We start from the raw sequence: 17,497 nt of genomic DNA on the forward strand, positions 1-17,497 counted from the left end.
GAATGGGAACAATATTACAATCCACCATATAGACATGAGTTGTAAACATATCCTCTCAATTGGTAGCTTTAATTTAACTTCTTTTATGTGTCTTTTTTCCACAAAGAAAGTTTTTATATTAGTGTAAGTAAATATTTCAGTCTTTTACTTTATGGCTTATGTTGTTGGGGTCTTATGTAAGAAATTATTTCCTACCCTAATATGAAATAGTCTCCTACATTTTCTCTCTAGAAAGAGGACAATCATGAGGCTCAACGACCAATATACTTAAAATTAGTATATGCGTAAATACAACGCTAATTAATATACAGTAAGGACCCAAGGCACCAAAGTTAAGCAAATGATCACAATTGAAAAGAATTATCTAGAGATAACTACTTATTATAGATGGATTTTTGAACTGGGTCTTTTAAAAATATTAACAGATACAGGTTGAAAAAGAAGAAAAAGATGCAGAAATCAGAAAAAGTCACAAAATTTGATATCCTTTCAAACATAGATCTTTATTGATCTAAGCAATATGTTCAAAACTGCCAAGCATAAGACCAAAGGAAAATATATACAATCTTCTCAAGTCATGACATCTTGGACAAAGAAAAGAGAAATTTTGCAGGACTTTATAATTATAAAAAAATATGATAGGATGTCATATTTTCAAAATGTGTGTGTATATGTGGTAATTAATAGTCTGTTCATTTTTGGGTAAAATTTCAAATTAAAAACCACTTCCTAATTGTCAAACTGGCAGGGAGTCCAGTCTCTCTCTTGTCTCTCAAATTGTTCAAGATCTTTTGGAGCCTCTCCATCCACATGCCTCACAGAGAAAACCTGAGAATTTGATTAGAATACAAGTGGGCCCTGTGGAAGGTTGCTGGTGTTTTGCTGCTGGCACACAAATATTGATGAAAATGATTCCCTAAGCAGTCCCGCGTGACTTTTTTGCCAGCTATGCTGTAGATCTCGAGGAGGTCACAGTGATTCTTCAGGAGAGAAGCATCCTGCTCCCTCGGAGGTATGCCATGGCACCTACATCTACAGTTTAAAGTTCACCAGTCACACCTCCTATGGCTGATCAGGACGGCCTGCCAGCTCCAGCCAGGCACCTGTAGAAACAGCCTCCCCCATGAGTAACGCAAGCCACGATGGGGGGGGGGGGGTCCCAGTTTAAGGCTCTTTGATGCCTTTCCTCACCAGTAAACATTAATCAGGTCCAGCTCAATGCATAATAAACCTTCTAATAACAAATATATTTTAAAAGAAAGGTCGCCATTCTTTTCCTCTCATAAGGCTCCTGGACCCTATGCAAATTTTCTTCAGCTTTCCCATTTTTTACCATCCCTGCAGCTAAAGGAAGACTGGGAGGGGCAACCTTTTGTCAAATCATGAAAAAGATCCTGCTAAACCATTACTTGAGACACAAAAGAATAGGGACCAGGAGAACCTAAGATGGCGTCTAGGTGAGACAGGGGGAAAAAAAACACCTCCATGAAAAATACTAGATAAAAGCCAAAAAGTGACCCAGAACACCAGTTCCAGCGATGCACCAGCCAGACAAGGTCTGCTCAATCCACAGGGACCGTGCATTTGGTGAAACCAGGAGTCTGCATTCTGAAACAAGTGAGTGAGCTGGCTGAAAGTCTGGCAGCCACACTGCAGTGTGGGGAAACTGCAGGTTGGCGTTTGGGGACGGACTAGTTCTTTAAAAAAAAAAAAAAAACAGGAGCGGCTACAGACACAGCAGTGAGAACTGCACAGTGAAGCACTGCAGGAGAGGGCTGCAGCCAATGACTTGGTGTCTGGCATGGAGGATAGCCCCCACACACACCCACTGCTGATTGTCTTGAGGCCAGGGGGACAGAGGGAAGCCAAAAGGAAAAAGAAACTGTTTCCCTTGTAGCCATCTCCCCGGTGGGCTGGAGACACTCCTGCCTGAGGACAGAGCCATAGCCCAGAGCCGTGCCAAGAGTGTTTTCCACAGCATCATGCACACACCACAATACCAGCCAGGGACAGTGGCCATTAGTGCATCCCAGAGCTGGGAAGGCGGAGCTGTGTGAAAAGGGGGAAATTAACACACCCCATTCAACCATCTTTAAAGCAGGCTGGAAATGCCCCTTCATGGCCCAGCGGCCCAGGGCTTCCCTGGAGGCTGGCACGCACTTGTGACGTGGCACAGCCTTCCCTCAGCAGGGGTCCTGGAAGAGCACAGCTGGGAAGAGGGACCTGCTAGGAAATCCCAGGGACCCTAAGCCAATACCAAGGACTTGTGGGTCAGCGGCAGAGACAATCTGTGGCAAGACTGAAATGAAGGCTTAGACTCTTGTAACAGCCTTAAATCTCCAGAAACACCTGGGAGGTTTGATTATTAAAGCTGCCCTGTCTCCCTATCCACCCAGACACACGCCCCACATTCAGGGTGGACAGCACCAACAACATACCCAAACTTAATGCACCAATTGAACCCCACAAGAATCAGATCCCCACACACCACAAAGACAAAGTCGAGGAGAACTGACTTGAGGGGAATAGGTGGCTCACGGACACCATCTGCTGGCTAGTTAGAGAAAGTATACGCCACCAAACTGTAGATCTAACAAATTAGAGATCAGTACTTTTTATATCCAGAAAGAACCCTATCAAGTAAAGAAAATGCCAAGAGGCCAAAAACAACAGAAAATCTTAAAGCATATGATAAAACCAGACAATATGGAGAACCCAATCCCGAACACCCAAATCAAAAGATCAGAAGAGACACAGTACTTCGCGCAATTAATAAAAGAACTAAAATCAAACAACGAGAGCATGGCACAGGACATAAAGGACATGAAGAAGAGCATGGCATGGGATATAAAGGACATAAAGAAGACCCTAAAAGAGCATAAAGAAGAAATTCCAAGAGTAAATAAAAAAAATAGAAGATCTTATGGAAATAAAAGAAACTGTTGGCCAAATTAAAAAGATTCTGGATACTCATAATACAAGATTAGAGGAAGTTGAACAACTCAGTGTCCTCAATGACCACAGAACAGAAAATGAAAGAACAAAAGAAAGAATGGAGAAAAAAATCGAAAAAAATCGAAATGAAGCTCAGGGATATGATAGATAAAATAAAACATCCAAATTTAAGACTCATTGGTGTCCCAGAAGGGGAAGAGAAGGGTAAAGGTCTAGAAAGAGTATTCAAAGAAATTGTTGGCGATAACGTCCCAAACCTTCTGCACAATATAAATACACAAAGCATAAATGCCCAGCAAACTCCAAATAGAATAAATCCAAATAAACCCACTCCGAGACATATTCTGATCAGACTCTCAAATACTGAAGAGAAGGAGCAAGTTCTGAAAGCAGCAAGAGAAAAGCAATTCACCACATACAAAGGAAACAACATAAGACTAAGTAGTGACTACTCAGCGGCCACCATGAAGGCAAGAAGGCAGTGGCATGAAATATTTAAAATTCTGAGAAAGAAAAATTTCCAACCAAGAATACTTTATCCAGCAAAACTCTCCTTCAGATTTGAGGGAGAGCTTAAATTTTTCACAGACAAACAAATACTGAGAGATTTTGCTAATAAAAGACCTGCCCTACTTCAGATACTAAAGGGAACCCTACCGACAGAGAAACAAAGAAAGGAGAGATACAGAAAAATTTAACAGACATATATAGAACATTACATCCCAAATCACCAGGACACACATTCTTCTCTAGTGATCACGGATCTTTCTCCAGAATAGACCATATGCTGGGACATAAAACAAGCCTCAGTAAATTAAAAAAAAAAACAAACAATTGAATATATTCTAAGCACATTCTCTGACCACAATGGAATACAAATAGAAGTCAATAATTTTTGATTTGTAACTCCACTGTTTACTTCCTACAGGATATAAAATACATAAACTCTAATGATAAATCAGTGGTTTCGGACTCAATGTAAAATATGTAATTTTTGACAAGAACTACATAAAGGTAGGGGAATGGAGGAGTATAGGAACATAGTTTACATGTCCTATTGAAGTTAAGTTGGTATCAAAGAAAAACAAGATTATTATAGATTTAAGAGGTTAAATTTAAGCCCCACAGTAAACACAAAGAAATTATCAGAGAATATGACCATAGAGATGAAAAATAGAGTATGAGTTACAAGAAATGGGGGAAGGGGCAATGGGGAGTTAAGAAATGAGTGTAGGGTTGCTGTTTGGGGTGAAGGGAAATTTCTAGTAATGGATGGTGGGAAGGTGACAGCATTACAATATTCTAAATGTGATTAATCCCACTAATGAATGCTAGGGAGGTGCTGGAATGGGAAGATTTAGGCTGTATATATGTTTCCACAATTGAAAAAAAAAAAAGAAAAAGACTGTCTAAATAGGCAATGACAATTAAACACCAAGGATGATCCTGGATGGGATCTGAGGATGGAGGAGAGGAGGCTCAAAGGGACACAGTTGGGACATAAGAAGAAGAAAAAAAAAAAAAGGAAATATAGGACTTACAAACTCCTGTTCATAAGTCCTAATAAATCAATGTCTACTTCTGTGCCTGGCATGTTTTTCAGTCTCACAGCAGCACCAGCCCATGTTCTGCACAAACTCTGTCTGGACCAGAACAGTTACCATATATACAATCTAACATTTCCCCTTTTAATCACATTCAGATATATATTTCAGTGCTGTTAATAATGTTCACAATGTTGTGCTACTATCACCAGCATCCATTACTAAAATATTTCCATCATTCCAAATAGGAACCCTGTACATTTTCATTTACTAAATCTGGCCACTTCATGAATGGGCAAATTGGGGAATGGTGGAGCTGGAACTCATCTGTGCTTAAATCTGAAGTAGCTACAGAGCCAGATCCTCATATATGTGTACCTCACATCCTGTAAGAATCTTGGAGCTGGCACAGCCAACCAAAAGGCCAGCTCTTACCCATAACTGCATAAAAGCCACTTTTTAGATGCCTGGAGATGTTTTCCCTACCACCTCCTAGCAATATATCCCTAGCTACACTCATTCAGAAGATGTTAGCTCCAAGAAATGTAAGTGGGAATGAAAGGGAACAAAGAAAAAATGACATATTGTACCCTGACATAAGAGAGCCCAAAATTAGGAGCAGACACAAGAAAAACACTGGCAGAAGGGTACTCTGGTGATTAGGTTTTTATGTACCTCTTTTAGAAAAATGAATCCAGATTGCTTCAAATTACCTAGGATTAAATTCCCCTCCAAGTAGAGGACCAAACAATTGGAAAAGAAGAGCTGCTCCTGCTAGATTTTTACCTCTGGGAGCCCCAAAATTTAGCAGGATACTTGGCCTCCATTTTAAGATTTGAGCAGGGAATTCTAGAGCACCAATGTTGACAGTGATGGAGCTCAGAAGGGATACATATATCTTACTAATGATAAATACAAGGACCAAATAAATCTCTTGTCTTTCAAAAATAAGTAAATAGAAAAAAAATCCAAAGTTGAAAGTCTGTATAACTTAAAAGAAAGAAAACAATGTCTTACAATACAAAGGGAACCATACCAAGACAAATGTAAATCTTACAATTCATCTACTGTGTTTTCAGTTAAAATACCTAAAAACATAAATTCTAGGGAAGATGAGATGGAAAGGCAAAATAAATGAAAAGAAAATTGACTGAACTGAGAGGTCAAGATGAAAAGAGACCCGGCAAAGGTCAGAAAATAATTCGGCAAAACCAAAAAGACAATAAAATAATCAAAATCTGAATCAGAGGAATCATTCCTCTTCTTTATCTTCTGCCTCTCTACCAGCAACTTCAACACTGAGAGAGCAAAAGAAGTAAAAAATGTAACTGCTTCCCTGCACTTAATTCTTACCAACAAAGAGGAATAAGTCAGTGAAGTAGAAGTGACAGAAACCACGGGGAAAATGAACATATCACCCTAGAGTTCATTACAGCCAAAGAAAACTCAAGACAGAGGAAGACAAGTATTTTAAATTGCTTAGCAATATTCCAGAGCCACAGACTCAAAAAAAAAAAAAAAAATAGATTTAAAAAAAAAAACACTACTGCAATTACAAATGAGAAAAAATGGGAGAAAACATATACAAATAACTCAATGTGAGGTGCAAAGATCTTTCTAAAGAGCTGACATTTTTAAAGGATATACAAAAGAAGGAAGAGAATAAGGTACAGATGAACACATCTACGTAGTATTGCCTGTTCAAAGAGTGAATCAAACCTATAATGAGCAAAAAGCTTGTGAAAAACATTCAAAAGCTTGCAAAAACTTTTAGGCTGTGGTTGGGAAAAGAAGGACAAGAAAGGTACAACACCCCCTCACCTTCTACCCCCAGGCAGATTTCATAATGTTAACAAGTGACAGGGAGGAAACAAAATGACAGTATTTTGATTTTGCTTACATCTTGTCTACCAAGAATTGTCTCTAAAATGGAAAGATTGTATGAACACTCTTGAGAGGGAATTGATAAACAAGACAGGAGAAAAGATAGTGGGAGAATGTCTAACTTTTTAGATAAATATCTCTATGTATGCTTGAGGACAGCAGATTTCCCATACTCACTATGATTGACACTTTGGGCCAGATAACTCGTTGTTGTGGAGGGCTGTCCTGCGCCTTGTGGGAAGTTTAGCAGCATCCCTTTCCTCTACCCCATAGATATCAGTAGCAGTGCCCCCATCCTACCTGACCAAATTGTAAAAGTGTAACAACCAAAAATGTCTCCAGACATTGCCAAATGTACCATGGGGAGTAAAAGCACCTTCAGCTGAGAACTACTATATTAAAAGAGCACTAAAAAAATATGCTTATATTACCACAGAATTCTTGTTAGCACTTTTAATGATCTTGGAAAATCGGAGTAGAATCAGAAAATTGGAACTGACAAATATTGTCCCATATATCATAAAAGTGAGTTCTGAAAATAAATTAGAACCAGTAAGTTTGATGTTGATCCCCAGGAAATTTTAATACAGATATGAAAATATTATTAATTAGAAAAGACAGTAGTGACCTCGTGATACCTTGGTATAGGTCGAGTAAGAGCCACTCAACACTAAAGTAATTTAATTTATTTTTTTTCATTGTCATTCCATAATACATCCTGGAAAAGCCACAGAGAATAAATTGGTCATATTAAAACATTTTTAAAAATTTTAAATGAAATCCTCTTTGACAAGATAAAGAAATGTGAGCTGTCTCATGCACTGTTGGTGGGAGGATAAATCTGTACACTCTCTTTGGAAGATGTTCTGAAAAGATCCATTGTCGGGGACTGAATCATGTCACCCATGAAAGACGTGTTTAAATCTTAACCCCCATTCCTGTGGGTGCGAACCCATTTGTAAACAGGACCTTTGAAGATGCTACTATTGGTCAAGGTGTGGACTCATTTGTGTATAGAATCTTTGAAGATCCTATTTAGATGGGGCCAAAATGAATCAGATGGTCCTTAAGCCATATGGCCGAACTCTTTAAAAGGTGAGAAAATCTAGACAGAGACACAGATGACTGAGCAGGAGGAGAAGCCACATGATGCAAGCAGAGAAGCAAGCCAAGGAATCCCGAGGATTGCTGCAAGCCGGTACTAAGACGCTACAGACTCTGAGAAAATGCGTGGCCTATGAAGATGAGACCTTGATTTTGGACTTCTAGCCTCAAAAACTGAGACAATAAATTACCTTTGCTTAAACCAACTTGTATGGTATTTGTCATAGCAACCCTGGGAAATGAAGACAACCATACAATTTTATATGCACATATTCTTGGACTAAGCAATGTCACCGCTAGGAATTTGAACATGTATATATAAATGCATGTCAAGGACTATGGTATTGTTTGTGATAACAAAAAGCTAAATAAGCATCAATAACGGACTAAAGAGATTGTGATATATTCTTTCATCAGTGTGGCTTTAACTGTGACAAGAGGATCTGGAAAAGCCTTGGAAAATATACAGAATCCAATCAGATGTCATTTGCTTAACAGTAGGAGAGATACGAAAAATATTTAACAAACCAGCATAGCTCAGGCACCAACCAATTAGTGCTCACCCCAGAGCAGGGTTTTGGAACCCCCTGCTGTGTCAGGTGTTCACCCTTTAGTTGCTGGAATTAGGAGATGTTTGGGAGATCCCAGGCAGAGGCCAAGTGAGAGAAGGCCACTAGGTCAAGGTAGGGTGGGAGGAGAACATGCATTTCATGATTTAACAATTAGTATGGCCTTACTAGGGAATATAAATTCTCACCAACAGATGGAAACAATATTAAGATAATTCAGAATAGCAAGGAACATTAATTCAATCAAGTGTCAGCTATAACAAAGAGTACGTACATATGTACAGAGATGAAATGAAACATTAACAATATTTTAAACTGTAATTTTAACAAGGGAACATTCTTATCCCCTTGTAACAATTTACACCAGAAACTGGCAGTAGCTGCCCCCTGGGAGGGGGAAGAGTAACGGGTTGGGCTTTACCTTTTGTGGCAGATACTATGGATTTGCTACAAAACAATCCTAGCCCAGGTTTAACCTGCCCTCCTCTATCATAGATGCTGAGAGCTTAAAAAAAAAAAAAAAACCTACTCTTCCCAGACCCCCAGACCCCCATGCAAGAATGTGACCAGTTACACCAATCAAAAATGAAAAAATGATGGGTGAGAACCAGACGGTGGTGTAAAATGCTCCAGGATGCCATTCCCCCATGGAATCTTTGAGCAATTAGCAAAACTGGCAGAACCATCATCCTCAAAACTCTGGAAAAGAGTTTAACTCTTTTTGTAGTAACTGGGCCAGGGCCAAATCAAGAAAATGCAACTTAAAAACCCGGTGCTCTTGCTAACCCTTCCCTAATCCCCTTCCTGGAGCAGTGGGGAGCCAGCCGGAGCTCCCATTGTGTATCTGTTCCAGAGGGAGCAGAGTAACCCGTATGTGCTTACTGGGGTGCCCGCATGTCTGTGCCAGTCTATTGGGTGGCAGCCTGAAAGACTGACTCTGTCTCTGGCTCACCCTCCCAGAACTTGCCCTGCAGGCAAAAACAGCTTGCAGACAGCTAAAGCAGTGTAAGAAACAATTAAGTCAAAGTGACCTGAGGCAAACCATTACCTGCTTTAAGAAATACAATAGATGACACAGAATGGAGGCAGGGAGCTATTTCATAGGGAGTAGAGGGAGTATTCCAATTTCCATAAATGGTATAACTCCTAAAACCACAAGCAAGCACAAAGCCAGGGAAAGAGGCAGGCTCAGAAAGGACAGAAAGGATGCAGAGGACCCTGCACTTCACTTTTGCTAAGGCTGATCTTGATAGAAGGGCTAAACTCTGAAGGAGACCACCAGCCCACACACAGCCAATTTGCAAAGACTGAAAGATTTTTTGCCTCTGTTGGTTTGTTTTTATTAGCTCCTGACACTCAAGGAAATCTCTGTCAAACCACTAGCTGTATATAAACTTAAGGAACAAAAATCTCAATACTAAATCCCAGAGTTAACACTTTAAAATATTAAAATGTAAAATCTGCAACAACAACAAAAAAATTACAAGACAAAGAAACAGATAAAATTCCAGAAACCATCAATTTAAAAAAACCAAAACAGATTTTGGGCATACTTTGGAAAAGACTTTTTAAAAATTATCCTCAATATGCTCAGGGAGATAAGACAAAACACAGAGAAAGAACTAAAGGATATCAGGAAAATGATGAATAAATATGAGAATCTCAATAAAGAGAAAGAAATTTTTAAAAGGAACCAAAGATAAATACTGGAGCTGAAGACCACAATAACTGAAACAAAAAATTTCCTAGAGGGTTCAACAGTAGACTGGAGCTGGCGGAAGAATCAGTGAACTCAAAGACAGGACAACTGAAATGATTCAGGCTGAGGGGCAGAAAGCAAAAAGAAGGGGGAAAAAAGTGAACAGAGCCTAAGAGATCTGTGGGACACCATCAAACCTAGCACTGTAGGCATTTGAAAGTCCGAGAAGAAAAAAGGGGAGGTCAGAATAGTGAAATGAATAATGGTAGAAAACTTTTTATAAAATCCTAATATGAAGACAATTTCAAAACTCTGAGAGACATTTAAGGAAAGTTAAGTAAACAAAAAGATGTATAAGCAGATTAAATTTTACAAAGGTGTTAATTCTCCCTAAATTAAATACCCAGTGATTATTATGGGAACATAAGATGACAAACTAAAATTCACCTGGAAAAAAAATTGTGTGATTATATCTAGAAAAATACTGAAGGGGCAGAAAAGAATAAGGAGAAGATTAACCTTTCCAGGAATTAAAATAGATTATGAAATTAATTTATTTAAAAAGTAGAGATAGGATAAAAATAAGATACAAATATTAATAAAACAGATGAGCAAGTTGAGAAACAGATTTCAAAATAAGTTTAGTTTATGATAAAAGTGACATTTTAAATAGGCAGGGAAAAAAAAGGATTCTTAAATAAGTCATAGTGGGTCAACTGCATAAACATTTAGGGGGAAAAAATATAAATAAGGCCAGGTACCAGCCTCATTTCTTGGCCCAAAATAAATTCCAGATGCAGCAAAGATAGTAAAGTTCTGGAAGAAAATATGAGTAAATTTATGTTTAATAAATTTACATATAATAATTAAAGTGGAAAGTCCTTTCCAAGCAAAACACAACACCCAGAAGCCATAAAGGAAGAGATTTAAAATTCAGACTACAAAAATATTTTGGCCTCTGTATAGTTTTAAAATAACACATAAAAGTCAAAAGATAAACAACAGATTGGGAGAAAATATTTGCAACACATTAAATAGACAAAAAGCTAATTTGATTAATTTACTGTGGGGAGAAAAGAGCAATTCAATAGAAAAAATAGGCAGAAACTATTGAAAAGTAATTTATAGAAAAAGAAACACAATGGGCTAATAAATACTGAAAAACTGCTTGTACTCATAATTAATGAAATGTAAATTAAAACGGGATGCCATCTCATCTATTAGACTGACAAAAGTGAAAATTTTTAATATGAGATCGTCTGTGCTGGTGAGGGTTGGGGACATAATCTCTCCAGCATACACTGGTTGTGGAGCTGTAAACCAATACTACCTTCTTGAAAAGAAATATAGCAATAGCTCTCAAATTTTAAGTTATGCATACTTTTTAATCCTTTGATTGCTATTCCAATTAAAGGTCATACTTATTAAATTTTAAAATGAAAATTCCCTTTGACCCAGTAATTCTATTTCCACGAATTATCCTAAAGATACATGCACAAAAAAAAAATCAAGATATATGAACAAGGATATTCATTATGGCATAGCATTATCAAAAAACAAACAAGAATTCCAGAAACAACAAACATATCCATCAGTTCAGAATGGGCTAAATAAATTATGCTATATCCATATAGCAAAGCACTATGAAGCTATTGAAAAGACTGAGGTAGGTCTACACAAATTGCTATGCAATAAATAAAATTGTCCTAAGGGAATAGATACAAGGTGAAGATCAATGTATATAACATTATGCCTTTTTTCTTGACCTAAATTGGGGTCCTGTAAATTATCAAGGAGGAGGATGTATGAATATTTGGTAGTCAATCAGCAGTGCTTATCACCGTTTGATTGATTCTTAATAGTGGAATTCCTTTTTTATCCCATTTTGGGGGAAAAGGAACTACAGAGTCTAAAAGAAAAGCAAATAAATCTTGCAAATTCCCAGGTAAACATGACCTATGTGCTCCAGCTCTGGACTAAGACACTGACACCTCTTTTGGAGGATCTCAGAGAAGCTGGTTTTATTTACTACTCTCCCTCCACCCCCACCCTAAAAACACACACACTAGAAAATAAACATAATGAGATCAGGGCCTTTATTTGGTTCACTAATTTTCTATCCCCAGCACTAAGAACAATGTCTGACACTTAGAAGTCATCCAGAATGAATGAATGAATTCCAGAGCCAACACTAGAATAGGCCCAGCGGGGATACTTTTGGCAATTTTGCTTTTCAGCCTATCTGTAGGCTCCTCCTTGAGCTAACTCAGGATTTCTTTGCACTGACACCATCTCCATAGGCCTCAGCAACTGAGACCTGGTAATTCATTTACTACCCAATCATTTGTATACACGTATTCCAACCCTCTCTCCTCTGTGCCTAGAAGTAGAGGAGATCCATACTTGTTTGGTGTAATTTAAGCAGTGCTACTTAAAATGCAGGAGTGCAATAAGATAAGGAGCTTGCACCAGAATGTAAATCCACACACAGCTTCCTTTATCTGGAAAAATTTGCCACAAAATGTTTAGGGAATAACTGATTTACATTGTGACACAAACTCCTCATCTCCTTGCATGGACCAGAAACAGATTATAAACTGAAGATCACATTTTGAATAGTGCTAATGTAAGGAATTCAGGGGCTACAGTGCTCAAGTTCCAGACTCGAGAATTCTTCATTGTACTAAACATTGACTTCTCCATGAAATCAATTTCACCATTGATAGAAGGACCTGAAGCTGCATGAGCTACTGATTAGAATAACCAAAGAAAAGAAAATGAGGTAGGGGGAGGGGGCTGCCAAATAAACTTAACCTAATATACAATTTTGCAAGAGGAACCCAAAGTCACTTCTCAGACCCTAGAAGTTAGTGATTAAATCAGTCGCAAATTACTGGCTGTGTTCCAGGCAGCACAAATGTCGTTAAAAACAGTAATTAAGCATGTGAAAATCAGGTGCAATGGCCAATAGTCCTGTTCAGTTTTAAAAATTCTGCAGTCTCAATTATCTGTCACTTTCTATTAGATCTGTGACTCAACTCAACTCAGGAGTTACACCCCATAATTTTGTGTCCCTTAAAATCCAGGATCCAAACAGGAGTCAGAAAATCAAACATTTTGAATCTCTGGACTAGCATTTCCACAAGGCAACAATCCATAAATAAACACTGTTTTCAAGTCTTCATTACAAGTGTGTAGTTTCTCTTCTGGCAAGATTAGGCTGCCAAGTTCTCTTAAGTTTTAATCCCTTCTATACCAAAGAAAAAATAGAAACATGCAAACAGAAGATCATGAAGAATAGAGAATGGAATTCCTGTCTTTCCATTGCTATGGTCTTTCTCTAAATACCACTGAAAAATAAAACTCCAAAATTAAAAAAAAAAAATTGATACAGGCAGAATATGTTCTTTAAGAAGTCATCACCAAATAATGTCAGTATCCCTATTTGTTTCCACTTTCATTTCTCTGGACCAGCCAACACTTCCAATAATCAAACAGTTTTATTTATCACCCACTCTACCTTTTTTCCTTCAACATATCCTTTTTCCACAACCATATTCCCCAAATTCAACAACAATAACAAGATTAAAACTTCTTATCTTCCTTTACACCCACCCTAGCCATACGTTATCCCATTCTCATATTTCCCTAAGTGGGAAAACCCAATGCTGAATGTCTGCTTTTGTATTGTCCTCTATCCTTTTTCTTTCCAGTCTGCTGCCTACATATTTTCTCCATGAACTTTTTATTTCCCCAAATTTTTATTGTAAGTAAAATATTTATTTTTCCTGTTTCTGCTATTTTTTCTGTAACAGTTGGATCATAAAAGTCATATGTTAGATCTATGTATAAGTGGTCCTCTAATTAAAGTTATTTATAAATTATGTTGTTCAAAAGTCCAAAGTAATATAAGTGGTCAGTAATACTATTTATTGGTTTCAGGCAAAGCTGAAGCATTTTCAACTCTTATATTAGCTTTGTTGGTACATGGGAAAGTTCGTAAGTTGAAATTTTCTAAGTAGAGGAGATCCTGTTCTAAACACTTAATATATTGCTGTCTATGTGCCTGATAACAATGTTTTACACATCACAGACAACAAATATTTCATTTGGTAAGCAAGAAATTGTATAATGCTTTAAAAGAAAAAACAATCTTAAAAATATATCTTAAAAATCACAACCTTTGCCTTCAAGGATAATTCTCTCTAACTCAGCAACTCCTCTCTAACTCAGCAACTCCATACTTAGGAATAAAACTTTAAAAAAATAAATAATCTTAAATACAAATCAATCAATCAATCAATAATTTGATGCACAAAGATATTTATCATAGACCTAAATGTTCAGCAATGATTAAGTAAATCCATTCACTTGGAAGAATATTATACAGCAATTTAAAATAGTATTTATGTATAAGAGGTAAAATTATATGGGAAACATTTTGGTATAAGGTAAAATGGAAAAGCAATGTTCCAAATTTTATCTACAGTATTATTGCAGTTTTTTAAAGGCTGTGCAGAGAAAAAAAGATTAGAGGAAAACACATCAGTGAGATTACAGGTAATTTTTTTCTGTGCTTTCAAAATTCCTACAATGAGCACATATTACTAAGAGTTTTACTATAAAAACTCCAATCTTCTACTCAAATAAAGAGGAAAACACAGACAATGTATGGAAGACAAGAACTGGAAATGACCATTTCTATACTGTCTGAATTTTGTTTCCCCATTTAACAAATTTGTCCTATGCTAGCACTAAGGTAATTTTTTTATTGTGACTAATGAAATTTTAATAGCACATACAAATATGCCATTCAAATTTGACTGATTATCTAATTCTCCAAGTCACAACTATTCTCAATATGTCGACCTTTCGGTCTGTCTAAATGAGTTAGCCACAAACCCAGAAACAAGGCTAATGTGATATCCTATTTTTCCCGCTTAGTGTGTTTTAAGCAAACCACTGAAATCATACATGTTCAGAGAAGTTACCTTAATGGTGTATATCAGTGACCCACAGCCTCTATTGTCAATGAACTTCCTGATGCCTAAACTCAGTTTCTTCTTGTTTCTATTTGTACTCACTCCTTCCAGTCCTGCCCTCAGTGCTACTGAGAACAGCTGCTGACAGTCAGACAAGCCCATCAGATAGTGACCATCTCTTTATAGGCTTGGTTATTACATCCCATATTCATCCCGCACAGTGTGATGTTAATTTGATTATAAACAGTGGTGAAACTGCTCCGATAGCATTCCTCAGCCTCCTTCTACAATTACAAAACAAATATATAAGACAAAGTCTAAATTCAGAAACTAATGCTTTTGCCACTATCTCACTTGAAAAATTGTACATATATGTAAAGAATCTTGGGGTTGAAAGTAAAATCCCTTCAAATATTTTCCATCTTTGCTTCCTTGCACCCCAGCCCCAAGTCAAAGACAGAGCATCCAGGCCATATCTTATCTTTTCCTGCACAGTTATCCCAATGGTCTTTTTATAGCCAGAAACTCTGAATGCTAAGCACGATCTTGGCTACTAGCTTCCCCTGGCACTAGTTCGAAAGTTATTTACAACTTTAAAATTAGTGTGCAAGCCTACATTTCTCATCATAACTAGTCAAAACATTCCTGCTTTATATAGTAATGTGACCTTCTTTAATTCAGAAGAATACTCAGATTTTAAACCTACAACATAGAACGAAGACACAGCAATTCAATGTAGAAAGAAGAATGCACTGAAGTCTAGCTCGTCTCTTTACAAACTTCACTCTTACCTTTCTGTTGCTTCCTACAAAGTAAATGTGCTTAAAATTCGGCTCTTGGGGGAATTTTCTGAAGAGACTTCTTGGTTAGTCACAGAGTTACAGAACACCAAATTGAGAGTCAGTGAGAGTGGGGCAGTCACTTTCGTGAGCGTTGTTCACCCAGGATAGGAAAGAAAAGGGGAGGTTACAAGCCAGGGTGGGTGGTATCTAATCTGAACCACTAGTCACTGACCTCACTGACAACTTGTTACTGAAAATAATTTGTTGAAAAAGGCCAGACATACTTTGCCTAGAGACCTACAAATATAGCTGTCAGGAAGCTTTGGATAAGTTGCTTTAGATTTGCATTTCTCTAGTCTGTTTCCAAAATAAGGACCTCTTACATCTAATGAGAGCTGAAGGCTGGAATTATTGAGCGTGAACAATGATAAAGCAGGGATAAAGGAGTCTAGGAAATGAGCACATCAAAAGATCAATTGTGTAAAATTTGATTTCTTTGGTACCATAGAGATGATGGCATCAAGGCCATGAGTACATCTGAGATTTTTTTCCTCTAAAATTTTATCACTCTTGCACCAAGTACCACACTCTCTGTTTCCAATATTTATGTAAAAACCATATGATTATCAGTAAAGAGTGTAAACTGAAATGTATCAAAAACACTGTAGGTGGAACCATTATTAAATTTAAGCCACCAAAAATGTCTTCACCAAAACTTCTTTTTTTCTCTCTACTGCTGTTCTTTTTCTTATTTCATCCTGCCTTTTTAAAATATATTTCCTCCCCTGATATCTTTACATTTACCAGAACTATCTTGCAATCCCTGCCTTGTGCTTTATCATTTCATCAATTCCTTCCCACTTGAACTTGTACCACATTTTCTTGGACATTACCACTTTTGTGAATTTCTTCCACTAGCTTCTAAAACAATACATGGCAACTGCCCCTAAAATAAAACTACTCACTTGAGTTTTGGCAGTTCTGTTCTTAAAAGACCAAATTCAAAATAAAGAGAAAGCATTTATTTATCAGGCCCACATACACTCTTAGAACTAATATTACGGAGCCAAGAAGAAAGGCAGGGCCTGGGGATTGTCAGAGAGAATCTACTATGAAAGGGGTTTCATTTTATATGATCTCCAGGGAAGCCTGCAAAATAATTGTATTTTTACATATCTTCCTTTAAAATGTGCAGCATTGGTATTACATGTATTTAATGATTCTTGTTGGCTAACATACAGTCCTGCCTAGATTTTTTTCTTTTTTTTTTTTTTTTTTTTAAGCAGTTTTTCCCCCCGGAGAATCTAGGAATAGCCTCTTTTCACAGTGAAAACAAAGAGTAAGTTTTATGTCTCTCAATCCATCTTTTCTTGAATAAAGAAATCACTTGACACTTACAAAATAGCAGTTGTTGTTTTAGAGCTTTAATAATGAATGTTTCCCAAACCCAGACTGTTGAATCGAGCTCAAAATAAGATATCCAAATTCTATTATGAGCCTGGTCTGCCATGCTGTGAAACCACAAATACATCACTTACCTGCCCTGTACCTCTCCTTTCCATCTACAGAATGGAGATGAAAACCCCTATTCTTTTGGTCTACATGTCAGGGATATCTGGATTAAATGCATAAAATCTGAAGTGCTTCAAAATACATTGAATTCCTTGTAGAGGCAATAGAGATAAACCCTTATTACAGTGCTTGGTGCTATCAAAACAATTAAATATTATAAATATCTGAAATGTAATTTTAAAGAGCTTTGTGGAATGTGTTGCTTTTTAAAATTCCCTCATAAAAATGTTAGCAGTTTCCAAGATAGGATTTAGTTGACGTGTTTCCCACTGTAGCCACAAGAGGTCCTCCTCCTAGCGATTCAAATCACGTCAAATTGGATGAGCAGAGGTTCCAGGGTCCTCAGTATTTATGTCAGTTTACGACAGAAAACACAGATCACCTATGTCAAATTTTTCTTAGCTAA

General features: G+C 37.2%; 1 protein-coding gene across 1 annotated transcript in view; it reads right to left on the reverse strand.

The window, feature by feature from the left end:
* Nucleotides 1–15,664, reverse strand: part of CTNNA3 (catenin alpha 3) — a 1,946,492-nt gene extending 1,930,828 nt beyond the window's left edge. The window contains exon 1 of the mRNA XM_037805370.1: nucleotides 15,529–15,664. The gene's annotated coding sequence lies outside the window, so the exon portion shown is untranslated. The remainder of the gene's footprint in view (nucleotides 1–15,528) is intronic.
* Nucleotides 15,665–17,497: the final 1,833 nt, after the last annotated feature.

The sequence above is a fragment of the Choloepus didactylus genome, chromosome 15 (assembly GCF_015220235.1).
Source record: "Choloepus didactylus isolate mChoDid1 chromosome 15, mChoDid1.pri, whole genome shotgun sequence".
Taxonomy (NCBI): Eukaryota; Metazoa; Chordata; class Mammalia; order Pilosa; family Megalonychidae; genus Choloepus; species Choloepus didactylus.